This window comes from Oncorhynchus tshawytscha, linkage group LG17 (assembly GCF_018296145.1).
Source record: "Oncorhynchus tshawytscha isolate Ot180627B linkage group LG17, Otsh_v2.0, whole genome shotgun sequence".
Lineage (NCBI taxonomy): Eukaryota > Metazoa > Chordata > Actinopteri > Salmoniformes > Salmonidae > Oncorhynchus > Oncorhynchus tshawytscha.
Window position 1 is genome coordinate 19,846,549 of NC_056445.1, and position 18,646 is coordinate 19,865,194.

At 43.2% G+C, this 18,646-nt stretch overlaps 1 protein-coding gene across 6 annotated transcripts in view; it reads left to right on the forward strand.

Annotated features, from left to right (window-relative positions):
• The window catches only part of syt1a (synaptotagmin Ia), a 200,501-nt gene that overhangs the window by 129,557 nt on the left and 52,298 nt on the right, over positions 1-18,646 (forward strand). The gene's annotated exons all lie outside the window — the stretch shown is intronic.

An 18,646-nucleotide genomic window follows, 5' to 3' on the forward strand; every position in this document is an offset into this window, starting at 1 on the left:
ATAGTCCCTGTGCCCAAGAACACAAAGGCAACCTGCCTAAATGACTACAGACCCGTAGCACTCACATCCGTAGCCATGGAGTGCTTTGAAAGGTTGGTAATGGCTCACATCAACACCATTATCCCAGAAACCCTAGACCCACTCCATGCATACTGCCCTAACAGATCCACAGATGATGCCATCTCTATTGCACTCCACACTGCCCTTTCCCACCTGGACAAAAGGAACACTTATGTGAAAATGCTATTCATTAACTACAGCTCAGCATTCAACACCATAGTACCCTCAAAGCTCATCACTAAGCTAAGGATCCTGGGACTAAACACCCTCTGCAACTGGATCCTGGACGGGTCGCCCCCAGGTGGTGAAGGTAGGTAGCAACACATCTGCCACGCTGATCCTCAACACTGGAGCTCCCAAGGGGTGTGTGCTCAGTCCCCTCCTGTACTCCCTGTTCACCCACGAATGCATGGCCAGGCACAACTCCAACATCATCATTAAGTTTGCAGACGACACAACAGTGGTAGGCCTGATCACCGACAACGACGAGAAAGCCTATAGGGAGGAGGTCAGAGACCTGGCTAGGTGGTGCCAGAATAACAACCTATCCCTCAACGTAACCAAGACTAAAGAGATGATTGTGGACTACAGGAAAAGGAGGCCTGAGCACGCCCCCATTCTCATCGACGGGGCTGTATTGGAGCAGGTTGAGAGCTTCAAGTTCCTTGGTGTCCACATCAACAACAAACTAGAATGGTCCAAACACACCAAGACAGTTGTGAAGAGGGCACGACAAAGCCTATTCCCCCTCAGGAAACTAAAAAGATTTGTCATGGGTCCTGAGATCCTCAAAAGGTTCTACAGCTGCAACATCAAGAGCATCCTGACTGGTTGCATCACTGCCTGGTACGTCAATTGCTTGGCCTCTGACCGCATGGCACTAGAGGGTGGTGCGTATAGCCCAGTACATCACTAGGGCTAAGCTGCCTGCCATCCAGGACCTCTACACCAGGCGATGTCAGAGGAAGGCCCTAAAAATTGTCAAAGACCCCAGCCACTCCAGTCATAGACTGTTCTCTCTCCTACCGCATGGCAAGCGGTACCGGAGTGCCAAGTCTAGGACAAAAAGGCTTCTCAACAGTTTTTACCCCCAAGCCATAAGACTCCTGAACAGGTAATCAAATGGCTACCCAGACTATTTGCATTGTGTGCCCAGCCAACCCCTCTTTTTATGCTGCTGCTACTCTCTGTTTATCTTATATGCATAGTCACTTTAACTATACATTCAGGTACATACTACCTCAATTAGGCCTGAACAACCAGTGCTCCAGCACATTGGCTAACCGGGCTATCTGCATTGTGTCCTGCCACCCAACTCCTCTTCTACACTACTGCTACTCTCTGTTCATCATATACGCATAGTCACTTTAACCATATCTACATGTACATACTACCTCAATCAGCCTGACTAACCGGTGTCTGTATGTAGCCTCGCTACTTTTATAGCCTTGATTCTGTACATAGACTGTCTTTTTACTGTTGTTTTATTTCTTTGCTCACCTATTGTTCACCTAATACATTTTTTGCACTATTGGTTAGAGCCTGTAAGTAAGCATTTCACTGTAAGGTTTACACCTGTTGTATTAGGCGCACGTGAGAAATAAACTTTGATTTGATTTGATTTGGCCTGTTCACCAGGAGATTCCTAACACACGACTGTCTTAGGTTATAACTAGGCCCTCAAAGAAAGACCTTATGATATATGTAATGTATTGTCGTAAATTATTGTATTTTGAAGGCTAATAAGGCTGCTGGAACCGTTCATAAAGGGTTCTAAGAAGAACCCTCCAAAAATAAAAGGGTTCTCAGTAGAACCCTTCATAGATGATTCTAAGAAGAACCTAGATAAAATTAATTGACTGTATATGGTTACTCCTATAACCCTTCATTGAGGGTTCAGGTGTAACAATATACAGGGGGTTCTTTGAAGAACCCTGTATAGAGGGTTCTAGATAGACCATCAAAAAGGATTCTCCTATGGCAACAACCCAAAGAACCCTGTATGGCTCTACTTAGCAACTTTTTTTCTAAGAGTGTAGTATTAGCCATCAACATGATGAAAGCCTTCATTGCCAAAAAGACATTCTGCATCTGTATGAGCAAAAGCTTGATTCGACACCCATGCTTGAAATTAAGGCTTGATAGAGCTGCTTAGCGAGGCGATCCAGAGCAGTAAATCAGGAAGACTACTACTGAAACATAAGCGGCCATGACAAAGTGGCTTATAGGAGAGGAGTTTAGGAGCCCTCTTAGAATAAAGATATACAGTAAAAGTGGATGTGTTGGAGCTTAGGTTTGAGCCACTGTGGCATACTGTAGCCTAGGGATCATCAAGTTGATTAAGCCGAGGGATGATTTTTTGTTGTTGAGCAGATGGTGGTGGGGCCCGGGACATAATTACATTTAATTTGTAGACGGCAAATTGACCGCAAGAAGACAAAAACATATAATATTTGACTAAAACATCATTTCAAGCCTTGAAAAACCCAGCAGCGTTGCAGTTCTTGACACAAACCAGTGCGCCTGGCACCTACTACCATACCCCGTCCCAAAGGTGCTTAAATCATTTGTCTTGCCCATTCCCCCTCTGAATGGCACACATGCATTACACAATCCAGGTCTCAATTGTTTTAAGGCTTAAAAATCATTATTTAACCTGTCTCCTCCCCTTCATCTATACTGATTGATGAACGGGAAAGCAAGACATTTCACTGTACTTGCATATGACTTTAAAAAGCTTGAAACTTGATTGAAGTTGTCGTGTCTTTGGCTATGCCGGATTAAGTGATATGACATGCTATTCTATAAAATAATTTCTCTGTAATTAACATGACCTGATTGAGCTAATCAGGTAGATAATTAACTAGAAAGTCGGGGCACCACGAAATAATGTTTATAGAGCTGTTATCTTCCGAATAAACTCTTAAAGACCTGGTAATCTTTTACATCAATAGCAGTCAATATTTAATCGTCACCTTGTTAAGTCTCATCTGAAAGTTGTAAATTCTTGCTTATCTTCACGAACCCTGGCTAACAAGTTGAATCAGCAATACAAAATTGGGTTTAATTATTTATTTATTAAATACCTAACTAATCACACAGAATTGCATATACACAGAAGGAATCATACATTGATTACAAATTATGTCATAAAGAAAACATCCCTAGTGGACGGAACAGATATGATGGCTGGTTACACAAAGAGAGGGGGTTGGGTTTGAATGAAAGAGCGGGAAGACTGAGGAACAAAGGGAGAAGCTATGTATCTATCGGGCCGTAGGCAGCTATGCTATTGTAAATACAGTATCTTATGTATTCTAAATAACCACCCATTTGAAAAAGGAAAATGCAATAAATATTTACTCTGAGCTGCGCTTCGGTAGGTTGGTCATAGATGCTGGCTTTGTTGCCCAACAGAGATCTTCCTTGTCCTCTGAAGAATGTCTCTGGTTGTAAACTGGATACTTGGTAGTATTGTGTTGTTTGTTAGAAAGGTTCCTTTGTCCATCCTTTCCTAGCCCACGTTTACAGCTGCTGTTGCTAACTCAACGGCTAGGATGTCGCACTTCTTTAGTGAATAAGAGTTCAAAGTTCATACCATTCGCAACCAAAGCTCACGCTGAGGTTGATTTAGTTCTGTAGTTGACATGTTAGTCCTTTTAACGTATGGACCGTCGTCCTGTCGTCCTCGGAACAGCTTATTATCTAAACACTTTTAACATAGGACTGTCGCCCTAACGTCCTTGGAACAGAAAGTTACATTTTCGTCAAGGGCTTTATATAGGAGGAGAGAGAAGGGAGTGTTTCATAGTGTATAACCAATGTCTGTTCATATTGGGCGGGGCCACTGAGTTGAGCATAGTTCACTCATGTAAACCCAATTCTCTCATTTGGAAGCTAAAATTACATTTAATCTTTTCACAAATAGTTTCATATTTAAACATTTAAATTGCACAACAATTCCATGTGAATCTGATAACTATAATGTGTAGACTTTCCAAAATACAGTTTATGTCATCCTATCATTAGTAATAATGTCTCAGATGACAACTGATCTGTCATCATATTCTTTAAGTACCAACGCATATTTTCAGCTGGTTCGATTACCGAAATGTGGTTCCTTTCCCCACTCTTTTGATTTTATAAGACTCTCTCTGTCAACAAAGAACTTTCCAAGAGTCACTCTGTAGAGTAGGGTGAGAGAAAGGGGGAAAGGCATTTATGGTGGTCATACACCTCCCCTCATCAGGCCAACGTCATGACAAAGTTGATTTAACAAGTGACATCAATAAGGGATCATAGCTTTCACCTGGATTCACCTGATCAGTCTGTCATGGAAAGAGCAGGCGTTCATAATTTTTTGTACACTCAGTGTACATCGGTATACCATTGATAATGTCTAACTCTACTTCTCTCAAAAACACAGCCTGAACATATCGCTTCCAAGTGATTCTGTAGCTTATCACAGCTATCGATGCGCTACAGCCTTAGCTATGCCAGCATTGATGCTGCTCCACCACTGGCTCTATCACAGCCAAAGCCTGTCACTAACAGTGTTGAGGCAGGGTTGGGAGAGTTGCCTCTGTGTTGTGCCTGAGGTGCCACAGAAGCAGATGTCAAAGTTTGGAACTGTACTCTCTCTCCTAGGGTCTGGTGTTAATGTAATCATGATTATGATCCTGAAGCCAATTAATAGGACCTGTGTCAGGGCCAGTCAAGTAACTGTAGTGGGGCTGAGGAGGGCTGTGTTGTGACTGGGGTGAGGTGGGCGGTGAGCTGGAAGGGAGAGAAAGAGAGAAGGGGAACTGGGAGAGAGAAGGTGAACGAGGGAGCAGTAAGAGAGGGAGAGAGCTGTTACAGCTAATTCAGACATGCAGCCAGGAGAGGATAGAATACATCACTCAATGTTAGTTTGCTGTCCGTTCAGATCAGGGAAGAAGAGGATCTGAGCCAAAGAATATTCATCATGGTGTTATAGACTACAGTAGAATAGACTTTAGCATCTGCCTGTCTGTATGGAGAGGACCACTGCACTGTCCCACTTTGAAACCTATCAACCAAAACCCATCTTGGTCCTACGTCTCTGTCTCGCCATTACAAGTATTATTCAACAGCAATTTCAACCCAAGTCCCGGCTGTGCCTACCCACTGTGCACACACTGGTTGAGTCAACATTGTTTCCATGTCATTTCAATGAAATGACATTGAACCAACGTGGAATAGACGTTGAATTGACGTCTGTGCCCAGTGGGTACAGCCCACTGTTTGATCTGACAATCTGATGGTAATATTTTGGGTTGGTAGTAGTAGCGGTAACTTTAATATTCTTTCATGCTTTCAAGGGTGAAAGTAGGTTCAATTGGTTCCCGGTAGAGGACCGCATGCCTAATCATGGAATATCACATAGAACCCCTATTAATTCAAATGGATCTCTGTGGGCCTAGACCTGAAGATGTGTCATCTAACTTGTAAAATGTATTACCTTTATCATCTGATGGTCAATCACTTCTAAGGTCTCCTTTACTAGGCGACCCGTTCACGATCATCCACTCGCAACATATAGTATTTAGCCTCCAAACAGGAGGAAAAGAGAATTTATGTGTCCACTGCTGTCGGTGTTCGCCACTCATCTCTGCCTTGGCAAAATGTCAGTGTTCTTGTCTAACCACATGGCATTTTGGAGCGTAGGCTATACCACCTGTTTTCATGTCCATTTGCAAATTGTCCATGCCTCTGACATGCGGTAATGATAAATAATTGTGTAAAAGCCTACAGTTTTATTGACATTTTGTTTGAATTATTATGGTAGGCTCATGTTCCACAGGTACGGCGTATCCACACTAGTTATTTTCCCAGGACGCCATACCGGACCGACTTACTTTCACCCCTGATGATTTCTACTTTGGCTGTGTTGAATATATATGGAAAGTACTGAGTGCAGTACTGTTTGTCACGGATGCCATGTCATTTGTCAAATATTTCCCCTCGCTCTCTTTATCTCGCTCTCTCACTGTCTCCCTCTTTCTGTCTCGCTTTCTCATGCTCCCTCTCTCTCCTCCTCCGGAGATTTGTCTAACCTTAGGGCTGCGGTGATAACAACAGCTCGCTTTGCAAATTAGAAAAACCTCCCCCATATGAGAGCATCTAAACTCATATTAATTCAGTGTTAGGGACGCCTGATGGTGCCCGATAAGCAGCTGAACGATTGTCGCTCTCCGCGCTACTTTATTTCAATGTCACCCACAATGTTATCAACCCAGCCGCTGCCACAAACTGTGAGTTTAGAGCTGCACAGTAATGCTCCCATCGGGTGGTGATGCCACAGCACTCGGGGAAAAACACCTTCTTACTGGCATCTGTGTCATCTACTACAGTATGGGCATTATCTCATTACCTCTTGACTCAGGGTGTTCAGAAAACTTTAGTGTCCCTGCTTGGAACAAAAGGACAGTCTATAATCGAACATTGATGAAGATGGGAATTCAATGCAATAGCAATGATGAGTCTGTGGATTTACTGTGGGTGATGAGGATGTTTGTAATGGGTCCTCAAACAGTAGGAGAAACATCATGTAACATGTTAGATCCTCAGTAAACAGTAGGAGAAGCATAATGTAACATTAGGTAACATGTTAGATACTCAGAATGCAGTAGGAGAAACATCATGTAACATGTTAGATCCTCAGTAAACAGTAGGAGAAACATCAAGTAATGTTAGATCCTCAGTAACATGTTAGATCCTCAGTATATGGTAAGAGAAACATCATGTAACATATTAGATCCTCAGTAAACAGTAGGAGAAGCATAATGTAACATTAGGTAACATGTTAGATACTCAGAATGCAGTAGGAGAAACATCATGTAACATCAGTTAACATGTAAGATCCTCAGAATATAGTAGGAGAAACATCATGTAACATCAGGTAACATTTAAGATCCTCAGAATACAGTAGGAGAAACATCAGGTGACGTTAGATCCTCAGTAACAGTAGGAGAAACATCATGTAACATCAGGTAATGTTAGATCCTCAGTACACAGTAGGAGAAACATCATGTAATGTTAGATCCTCAGTAACATGTTAGATCCTCAGTATATGGTAAGAGAAACATCATGTAACATATTAGATCCTCAGTATACAGTAGGAGAAACATCATATAGCATGTCAGATCCTCAGAATACAGTAGAATAAACATCAGGTAATATGTCAGATCCTCAGTATACAGTTGGAGAAACATCATGTAACATCAGGTAATATGTTAGATCCTCAGAATACAATAGGAGAAACATCATGTAACATAATGTTAGATCCTCAGTATACAGTAGGGGAACATCAGGTAACATGTTAGATCCTCAGTATACAGTAGGAGAAGCATCATGTAACATCAGGTAATATGTTAGATCCTCAGAATACAATAGGAGAAACATCATGTAACATAATGTTAGATCCTCAGTATACAGTAGGGGAACATCAGGTAACATGTTAGATCCTCAGTATACAGTAGGAGAAGCATCATGTAACATCAGGTAACATGTTAGATCCTCAGAATACAATAGAGAAACATCATGTAACATGTTAGATCCTCAGTATATGGTAGGAGAAACATCGTGTAACATATTAGATCCTCAGTATACAGTAGGAGAAACATCAGGTAACATGTTAGATCCTCAGTATATGGTAGGAGAAACATCGTGTAACATATTAGATCCTCAGTATACAGTAGGAGAAGCATCATGTAACATCAGGTAACATGTTAGATCCTCAGAATACAATAGAGAAACATCATGTAACATGTTAGATCCTCAGTATATGGTAGGAGAAACATCGTGTAACATATTAGATCCTCAGTATACAGTAGGAGAAACATCAGGTAACATGTTAGATCCTGAGTATACAGTAGAATAAACATCATGTAACATGTTTGGATAATGGGAGGAAGAGAGAGGGAGAGGGAGATTGAGAGAAAGAGAGAGGAGGATTGAGATAGGGAGATTGAGAGAAAGGGAGAGGGAGATTGAGAGAAAGAGACAGAGAAAGAGAGAAAGTGGTTGAGAGAGAGAGAGTGGGGGGGGGTTGAGAGAAAGAGAGAGGGAGATTGAGAGAGAGGGAAATAGAGGGAGTGCGTTAGGGATAGAAAGAGAGGGTAAGGCGAAGACAGATGCAGGTAGAGATTGAGTGAAAGAGTGCCACACTGGCTGATAAGAGGACCGTTGAATCCACAGGCAAGGTCCAGCAGCACACTGCATCACTCCTGACATGTGCTCATAAACATCAGAGGACTGGAGAGAGAGCCACCAGAAGGAATGCCAATGACCAATCCCGCCATCTTCCTCTCACCTTCTGTTCGTTTCTTATACCGTACCTTCCCCCATGTCTTTTACCTTCTTATCTCAGTTCACTGGTCACGATGGCAACACCCATCTGTAGCACGCGCTCCAGCAGGTGTATCTCACTGATCATCCCTAAAGCCAACACCTCATTCGGTCGCCTTTCGTTCCAGTTCTCTGCTGCCTGTGACTGGAACGAATTGCAAAAAAAATTGCTGAAGTTGGAGACTTTTATCTCCCTCACCAACTTCAAACATCTGCTATCTGAGCAGCTAACCGATCGCTGCAGCTGTACATAGTCTATCGGTAAATAGCCCATCCATTTTTACCTACCTCATCCCCATACTGTTTTTATTTATTTACTTTTCTGCTCTTTTGCACACCAATATCTCTACCTGTACATGACCATCTGACCATTTATCACTCCAGTGTTAATCTGCAAAATTGTAATTATTCGCCTACCTCCTCATGCCTTTTGCACACAATGTATATAGACTCCCTTTTTTTCCTGCTGTGTTATTGACTTGTTAATCGTTTATTCCATGTGTAACTCTGTGTTGTCTGTTCACACTGCTATGCTTTATCTTGGCCAGGTCGCAGTTGCAAATGAGAACTTGTTCTCAACTAGCCTACCTGGTTAAATAAAGGTGAAATAAAAAAATAAAAATCTTTACCTTTATCTCCTTGCTTCTATTATCTTGTCCCTTTCTCCCCCTTCTCTCCCTCCCGCTGCCTCTCTCCCTCCTTCCCTCCCTCATTGCTAATCAAACCCATCCCTCATGAGAAAGCCCATCACAAAATGTCAGATCAGTGACACATTTGAGGATCAGATCAGGGTGTTATTTGTCATCACCTAATAAACCCCTTCACACTGAGGCTCTGTTGGTGATGGGTGGACAGGCTGTCAAAGGCATGCACAGTGACAGGACAGCTGTATGACGCTCACAGTTTCCATGAGGGAAATGATGTGGCGCCGTGGAGGAAGTAAGGTGGGGGGGAAGGCGGGGCATATGTTTGGGAGGTCTGGTGGGGGATGGACGTCAATTCAGAAGGGCAGTCCGTTCATAAGTGTCAATTAGATTCAGGGATCGTGGGAGGATAGGAAAAAAGCAATGTGCCTCTAAATGTATATCTAACGGCCTTGGAAAGATGATGTTTAACAATCCTGCTCAGACACGTAGGCATGCACACACAAACACACACGTGCAGGCATACACACACACGTGCAGGCATACACACACACACAGTGTGTGTGTGTGTGTGTGTGTAGGTGAGGCAGGGAGCTTAGAGGGGTGTCTGTTTGTGAGCAAAATCAACAGCTCGTATGACATCTCTCTTGACACGGGCACCACGGAAAATGACAAATGCACTGTCAACAAGTTCTCACCACCGGTGGCCAGGCAGGCCGTGTCTCAAAGTAACTTTTGGGGAACCGTTCGTTCCACCTGGCGCCTGATTTGTAGCCAATGGAACAATGTGGTGTGGGTGACTTTCTGTAAACGCCCGATTGGTTGACCGTATCCATGACTGGGTGCAGTAGCATGGGTGTGGAGTTTCTGTCCTGCATCACTGCTTGTGTAAGCCGAAGTCAGACAGTGTGAGAACTGGGAATGGGGAATGTCTCTAGGCGGCAGTTCAGCTCCGATTCAATGCATTTAGACCTCAGGGCTTAGGAACTGGGCCCGTATCCACACAGCATCTCACGGTAGGAGTGCTGATCTAGAATATGTCCATATAATATTTTTCATTATGATCGAAAAGGCTAAACTGATCATAGATCAGCACTCCTACTCTGAAATGCTTTGTGGATACTTGCCCTGACCTGACTACTACTAACATGTCTGAAAACCCCAATGGTGTGTGTGTGCGTGCGTGCGTGCGTGCGTGCGTGCATGCAGGAAGGACGTGTTCCTCTCAAATGTAACAGTGTTGAGCTTCTTATACCATGCCTGAGTTGGTGTTTGGGTCATTGGGTTCCCTCTACCTTCAAGTCTGTTTGATCACCGTGTTTTATCATGTAACATGTTCTTCCTGATCTTTGCTAGACCTTGTCACTTGTGATCTCTGTGGCTGAGCCTTGTGGGAGTCTGGGTACGGCGGGGGAAGTGAGAGGGAGGAGAGGGAGGGAGAAGAGGAGGGAATTACATTAGCTATTGCTTCCCTCTGTTTCTTCTCTCTCTCTCTGTCTCTCTTTCTGTGTGAAGTAACACTTCACATCCAGATTCAGGCACTTCCGTGCACCTGCAAAAATAGAACATAACTTGACAGGAGGAATCTCTCTGCACATAAAAAAAATACAGTTTTTACATTACTGTAGTCAAAAAATAGAGGGTGAACAAAAGTTTGATCAACGATCAAAATATAATGTCATGCCCTCTCAGACACCCCATGAAGTCCATCACGCCTGCCCACCCTCTCAAACCTCCGGCTGGAACTCCCCCAGAGGGGTCAGTCTAACTCCTTGACCATTAGAGTCCTGTCAATATCTCCCCACTTCTCTTCTATTCTCTCACCGTGTCACGCCTCCAATGTTCTTCGGTCGCCGGGCAGATTTCCCAGTGGGGTGCAGTGTTCTCAGCCCAGGCAGTGTTCTGAGCAAATAGCCCCCTCTTGACCGCATGACTCACCTGTCTGCATGCAGTCCCTTACCATGACCCTCTCCCCTCCCACATCAGCCTGATTCCAACAGACACTGTTCTCCACAGGGGCTGTCTATATTAACCCGGGTCCCCAAACACCCCCAGTCGCCTCCTCCCACCGCCCAGCAAGCCTCGCATGCAACCAGGGGTAGTAGGGGGTAGCATTGAGGGGGAGGACAGACTGGGTCTGTCCTGTGTCTCCTATAGAGAGGAGAGTTATTCAGGCTTCCACTCATCATCTCTTCCTTTTGTTCTATATGAAAGCGTGGTAGCGAGGGTGGACAACCCAAAAACAATGGACTGTCATGGTTTTAAAAGCAGAGTGAGAGTAATGGAGCCTAATAGTCCAAAATTAGATAATCCCAGGGTGACTGATACACCAGACACACGCTCTAACACTGTTGTGTATTTAGGAGTATTACGGCACAATATGACCATGCTATGTTGCTGTATGGGGCCATTTTTCCTGTGAAAGCCCTGTTCAAAAACATACAACTAATGGGTTGGTAGACCACTAGCAGGGAACTGGGAAGGTTTGAAAAAAGTAATCTGGCCGTAGAGAAAGGACAGTGGAAAGGTGTGAATCCCCCAGTTCTTAGAGATCTACTCTCACAGCTAGAGAGGAAGGAAGGTAATGAGACCCTAGTGGTGTTAACTACTAACATCACTGCTGCTCTGTGACTGAGCTCAGCACAGGGAGATACAGTGCCTTGCGAAAGTATTCGGCCCCCTTGAACTTTGCGACCTTTTGCCACATTTCAGGCTTCAAACATAGATATAAAACTGTATTTTTTTGTGAAGAAACAACAACAAGTGGGACACAATCATGAAGTGGAACGACATTTATTGGATATTTCAAACTTTAACAAATCAAAAACTGAAAAATTGGGCGTGCAAAATTGAGTGTAATTACAGAGTGTAATTATCCCCGCAGCTCATTAGCATAACACAACGTTAACTATTCATGAAAATCGCAAATGAAATGAAATTAATATGCTAGCTCTCAAGCTTAGCCTTTTGTTAACAACACTGTCATCTCAGATTTTCAAAACATGCTTCTCAACCATAGGAAAACAAGCATTTGTGTAACAGTATTCATAGCTATTCCTAGCTAGCGTAGCATTTAGCATTAGCAATTCAGCAGGAAACATTTCCACAAAAACCAGAAAAGCATTCAAATAAAATCGTTTACCTTTGAAGAATGTCACGTAGAGTAGGCCAGATGGCTAAACTGGATAACCTAACCTCTATAAAAATAAAAAGAAGGCGGAACCGCAAAAGTTCTTCTGTGCAAAGGTGTTTATTTACAAGTGATTCCGGAACAGAAAATAACAGTACTGCCATCAACGTCTACCTTATGGGACAGCTTAACAACAATGCTGCCCCATCCACAGCTCAATCCAAAAAAAAATCCCCCTTAGAGACTGGAGAGAGGCTCCTTTTGTAGGGCTAGCCCCTCCCCTCAGAACAATTAACCCTAATTAATTAATCAATTAACAATACAAACCTACATTTTCCATGAACTAAACATACTAAAGGATATACATTGCAACACGGTTTTAAACAATATCACAACATAACATTTACAACATTACTGACAATATCTTTCAATATGCCCATATGCATTAATGAGCCATTTGGGACAGGCACTATAAAGCCAACCCAATTCCCTTAGCTCGGGTCCTTTTCCAGCATACCCAGAAGCTACAGAGATGGAGAGAGAGGAACAGAACAAACAAACAATGTGCTCATCCACAACATTGATAAGTATAATAATTATTGTATCTCTCAAATATGAACATTGACAAGTGTGAAATGCATGCACCAAGACAGAAGTTAAATTGTGTGTCGACCCACATTGTTAACTTATGGTATAATGGCGCAGGGAGGAGTGATGAATATGTGTGTGCGTTAAAGAACCAAATGCTGCCCGCGGCCTGTGACGGACTTCTACGTCACAAAGAACTTCAGATGTTTTCAATGAGGAGACTCTGTTAGATAGCAAATGTTCAGTTTTTCCAAAAAATAATATTTGTTTAGGGGAAATCGCTCCGTTTGGTGCGTCACATTTGGCTACCAAAAAAAACCGAAAATTCAGTCATCTAAACGTCGAACTTTTTTCCAAATTAACTCCATAATATCGACTGAAACATGGCAAACGTTGTTTAGAACCAATCCTAAAGGTGTTTTTCACATATCTCTTCGATGATACATCGTTCGTCGAAGTGTGCTTTCCCTCTGAATCCCAGGAGAAATTGCCCACAATTGAAGATTACACGCTTATTTACACAAAGGACACCAGGCGGACACCTGCTAAATGTAGTCTCTTATGGCCAATCTTCCAATGATATGCCTATAAATATGTCACAATGCTGCAGACACCTTGGAGAAACGATAGGAAGGGCAGGCTCATTCCCGGCGCATTCACAGCCATATAAGGAGACAATAGAAAACAGAGCTTCGAAAATTCTGCCCATTTCCTGGTTAAAGTATCATCTTGGTTTCGCCTGTAACATGAGTTCTGTGGCACCCACAGATAATATCTTTGCAGTTCTGGAAACCTTAGAGTGTTTTCTTTCCAAAGCTGCCAATTATATGCATAGTCGAGCATCTTTTCATGACAAAATATTGCGCTTAAAACGGGCACGTTTTTTTATCCAATAATTACATACTGCCCCTAGAGGTTCAAGAGGTTTTAAGTTAATACTTTGTAGCGCCACCTTTTGCTGCGATTACAGCTGTAAGTCGCTTGGGGTATGTCTCTATCAGTTTTGCACATCGAGAGACTGAACTTTTTTCCCATTCCTCCTTGCAAAACAGCTCGAGCTCAGCGAGGTTGGATGGAGAGCATTTGTGAACAGCAGTTTTCAGTTCTTTCCACAGATTCTCGATTGGATTCAGGTCTGGACTTTGACTTGGCCATTCTAACACCTGGATATGTTTATTTTTGAACCATTCCATTGTAGATTTTGCTTTATGTTTTGGATCATTGTCTTGTTGGAAGACAAATCTCCGTCCCAGTCTCAGGTCTTTTGCAGACTCCATCAGGTTTTCTTCCAGAATGGTCCTGTATTTGGCTCCATCCATCTTCCCATCAATTTTAACCATCTTCCCTGTCCCTGCTGAAGAAAAGCAGGCCCAAACCATGATGCTGCCACCACCATGTTTGACAGTGGGGATGTTGTGTTCAGGGTGATGAGCTGTGTTGCTTTTACGCCAAACATAACGTTTTGCATTGTTGCCAAAAAGTTCAATTTTGGTTTCATCTGACCAGAGCACCTTCTTCCACATGTTTGGTGTGTCTCCCAGGTGGCTTGTGGCAAACTTTAAACAACACTTTTTATGGATATCTTTAAGAAATGGCTTTCTTCTTGCCACTCTTCCATAAAGGCCAGATTTGTGCAATATACGACTGATTGTTGTCCTATGGACAGAGTCTCCCACCTCAGCTGTAGATCTCTGCAGCTCATCCAGAGTTATCATGGGCCTCTTGGCTGCATCTCTGATCAGTCTTCTCCTTGTATGAGCTGAAAGTGTAGAGGGACGGCCAGGTCTTGGTAGATTTGCAGTGGTCTGATACTCCTTCCATTTCAATATTATCGCTTGCACAGTGCTCCTTGGGATGTTTAAAGCTTGGGAAATCTTTTTGTATCCAAATCCGGCTTTAAACTTCTTCACAACAGTATCTCGGACCTGCCTGGTGTGTTCCTTGTTCTTCATGATGCTCTCTGTGCTTTTAACGGACCTCTGAGACTATCACAGTGCAGGTGCATTTATACGGAGACTTGATTACACACAGGTGGATTGTATTTATCATCATTAGTCATTTAGGTCAACATTGGATCATTCAGAGATCCTCACTGAACTTCTGGAGAGAGTTTGCTGCACTGAAATTAAAGGGGTTGAATTGCACGCCCAATTTTTCAGGTTTTGATTTGTTAAAAAAGTTTGAAATATCCAATAAATGTCGTTCCACTTCTTGATTGTGTCCCACTTGTTGTTGATTCTTCACAAAAAAATACAGTTTTATATCTTTATGTTTGAAGCCTGAAATGTGGCAAAAGGTCGCAAAGTTCAAGGGGGCCGAATACTTTCGCAAGGCACTGTATGTGCAAGCTGGAGTGGTGTTATCATTAGCCAATTAGCCCTGGAAACTTCCAGATTGTCCCAGAAAACCAACATTGTAAAGGGCTGACATTGACATCTGGTGGCTCTACCCAAACACCTAAGTCCATCCAAGCTTGGCTAGACTCCTAGATCCCTGGGCTCTCCTCCTCACCCCAACCCCAGGAGGACTCCGAGTCATGCTTAGCCCCTAGCTGACAGGCTCATGTTTCAGGGTGCACGAGACACAGACATTCCAATATTAGTGAGATGAATAGGACCAGGGGGGGTGACTGGGAGGAACTGGATTGGAAGATAACAGAGGGAGGTTTTGAGGCCAACTAAAACCCTTCTCCATCAGCTTCTGACCAACACGGCTGCCTGTATTTCAGGCCTTATTCTTCCTTCATAGACCTTTCCTCTGTGCCTTTGCGAGCAGTAATTGAAAACGAGGGATCTTTCTGCATTGGCTTAATAGAGCTGTCCCTGCCTCGCCGCAAAGCGGGGTTAATCACTTTTTCCAGTTCCATTACCCCTAGAGATTGCCTGCAGATGAGTAAAGACGCATGCTGGACAGGGAGGGAGCTGGGCTCTGGGCTTTCTACACACACTGCTCGTATCTCCCCTTGCTGCAGGCTGAATCATTTGCACCGCTATTACATACACAAGAAACTCTCAGAGTGCGACTGTGTGTGTGTATGTGTGTGCACGTACCTGTGTGTGTGTGTGTGTGTGTGTTTGTGTGCCTGTGTGAGTGTGCGCACGCATGTGTGTGTGTGTGCGCGCGCATGCGTGTGTGTGTGCGCGCGCATGCGTGTGTGTGTGCGCGCTAGTGTGTGGGCGGGTGTCATCAGACCATCCTCTGCCATTGGCAACTAATGTGCCACCCAGTTCATAGGAGTCAGAGTTCAGAGCACTCCAAGGCCTGGCCTCATCAAGTGCCTCTCTGTCTGCGCTGCATGTCAGCTGTCCAAACTGATCTCCTAAGAAATGTCTGAAACTGTTTGAAAGGCAAAAAGCATAATCCAAGATACAGACTTTTCATGCAATTCTCTAATGACGAAACACCAGTAAGGATATTCACCATCAATATTTAGCACATGGCCATGTTATGTTTCCTGTTCACTCAGCTCAAGTGATAGTGAATACAGTACCTGTATCTAAAGAATGAAGGGGAGAAATGTACAGCACATTGAATCTGTTGTTTATACTTTCTTGTATTTTCAAAGCTTCCTCTCTAGGTGGTAATGAAGCCTTGGATGAAGTAGAACTCTGAAATACACAACTTTTTGTTACGTCCCCCTGTTTCCTTGAAGATAGCACTAAAACCATTTTGTTGTTTGATCATGCAGGCGAGCTATCCACACATTAATGGAATGGGTTTGAAGCAGGGGCATTACTTTAATATTTTTAATTGGTATGTTTCAGATGAATATCTCCCCGATTTAAATATAGTGAACTTAATTGTTTGATGTGGCGCCATCTTTCTCTAGCCTATTTATGCACGCAAACACAGGCTTTCATTTGGTTTATTTCATTTCATTTATTGTAATTACACTGTTAGTGTTCCGTTAGTGTTCCCTTCAGATCAAAACCAGTGTTTTCACTCGGATTATTCGTTTATCCGTGTCTGTAAAGCAATTGCAAGTGTCTCGCCGAGGATTACTTTCAATGGTCGGAATGTCCTGAGCTTTCAACTGTAATCAAAATGGGAATTAATTTGAAACCACCAAGCACCTGTTGATAGCAGTGAAATGATAGATGGCTGCCAATTCGCAGTTGGACTGTAGTTAATGGGTGTTAAGAAGCGCTGTAAAAGATGGTCAAGTGGATTCATACAGTAGCCATCAGTTGTTTAAAGTGAGTCTGTTGGAGCTACTCTTTTTGTCACTTCCTCCACCATAACAGACAGACAACAGACTGAAGAGCCCTGGGCCCCTCCTCTGTATTGGTGTGTAGTAAAAGCACTTTCTCCCATTGATTCAGACTATCGATCCCGGCTGGAGCATTTATCATAAACACTCGCTCTCTCTCTCTTATCTGTTCTTTGACAAAGCAATTACAACACTATTATTACCTTCCTGCTTACCAACAGGCTCCTAGACAGCTTCTACCCCTAAGCCATTATATATACACACCATACTGTATACACACTCACTAGACTATATATACACTCACCATATACACACTCACTAGACTATATATACACACCATACTGTATACACACTCACTAGACTATATATACACACTCACTAGACTATATATACACACCATACTGTATACACACTCACTAGACTATATATACACACCATACTGTATACACACACTCACTAGACTATATATACCAGTGACTCCCAAACTTGGTGTCGGGGTCCCTGAAATTGAAATGAGGTCTTATCAAACAAATAAAAATAAAGATATTCAAATGAGTATAAAATACAACCTTTTAGTGTCAGCTAAAGGCCTTTAATGCACTTTCATGTCATTACTTTGATTTAGGATGGCATAACAGACCCAAAATTAAGTGAATATGATCAAACAGCATTTACTAGGGAATGTACTTTTTAAAATTGGGGTCCCCTGCATTTTCTAGTGTCAATTCGGGGTTGTGTGCAGAAAAGGTTTGTCAGGGTTTACCAGAATTGGACCCAGAAGCAGACCAGGACAAGGTGAGTATAAAGATGGTGAGTATTTATTAATTAATGAGAACGTGGAGGTAGATAGTTCCGGGTGGAGGAGCGGCAGCGGAGGTGGGTTGATGGGAGTGGATAGGCAGATCCAATGGATAACAACACACTGGCGACGAGCAGACAGGGATGGGGTATGGGTTCCGGGTGAATGGCTGTAGACAAAACAAACGGCGGTAAGTTAAAGGCAAGCAAGACGTACAAAACAATAAAACAAAACAAACTCTATAAACTGGAGGCTGGTTCGTGGGCACAACATACTGTTAATGGCTAACGATCCGGCAGGGAATGGATGTCAGGTCAGAGCTTGTGAAGGGGAGAGGTGATGATCAGGACAGGTGTGCAGATTACTGATGGGATACAGGTGCGGGTGAACATCGATCTCCCAACAAGCTAATTCGCCCGGCAACCAGACAGGGTGCGTTCCAGGACACCGGAAACACACTCCAGGACAGAAACACAGGCAAACACAGACTCAGAAAGCGGGATTCGTGACAAGGTTTGTGAACCCCTGATATATACACACCATTTACACACTTACTCACACACACTATATTGACAATCCCACACAAAAGCCACACACATTCACGCACGCTACATACGCACACACACGCAGACCGACACAACACAAACACACACACACACACATTACACACACATGCACTTACAGACAAGCACTTTTACACTCATCATTTGCTGCTGCTACTCTGTTCTTTATTATTGGGGTGGCAGGGTTGCCTAGTGGTTAGAGCGTTGGACTAGTAACCAAAAGGTTGCAAGTTCATATCCCCGAGCTGACAAGGTACAAATCTGGCGTTCTGCCCCTGAAAA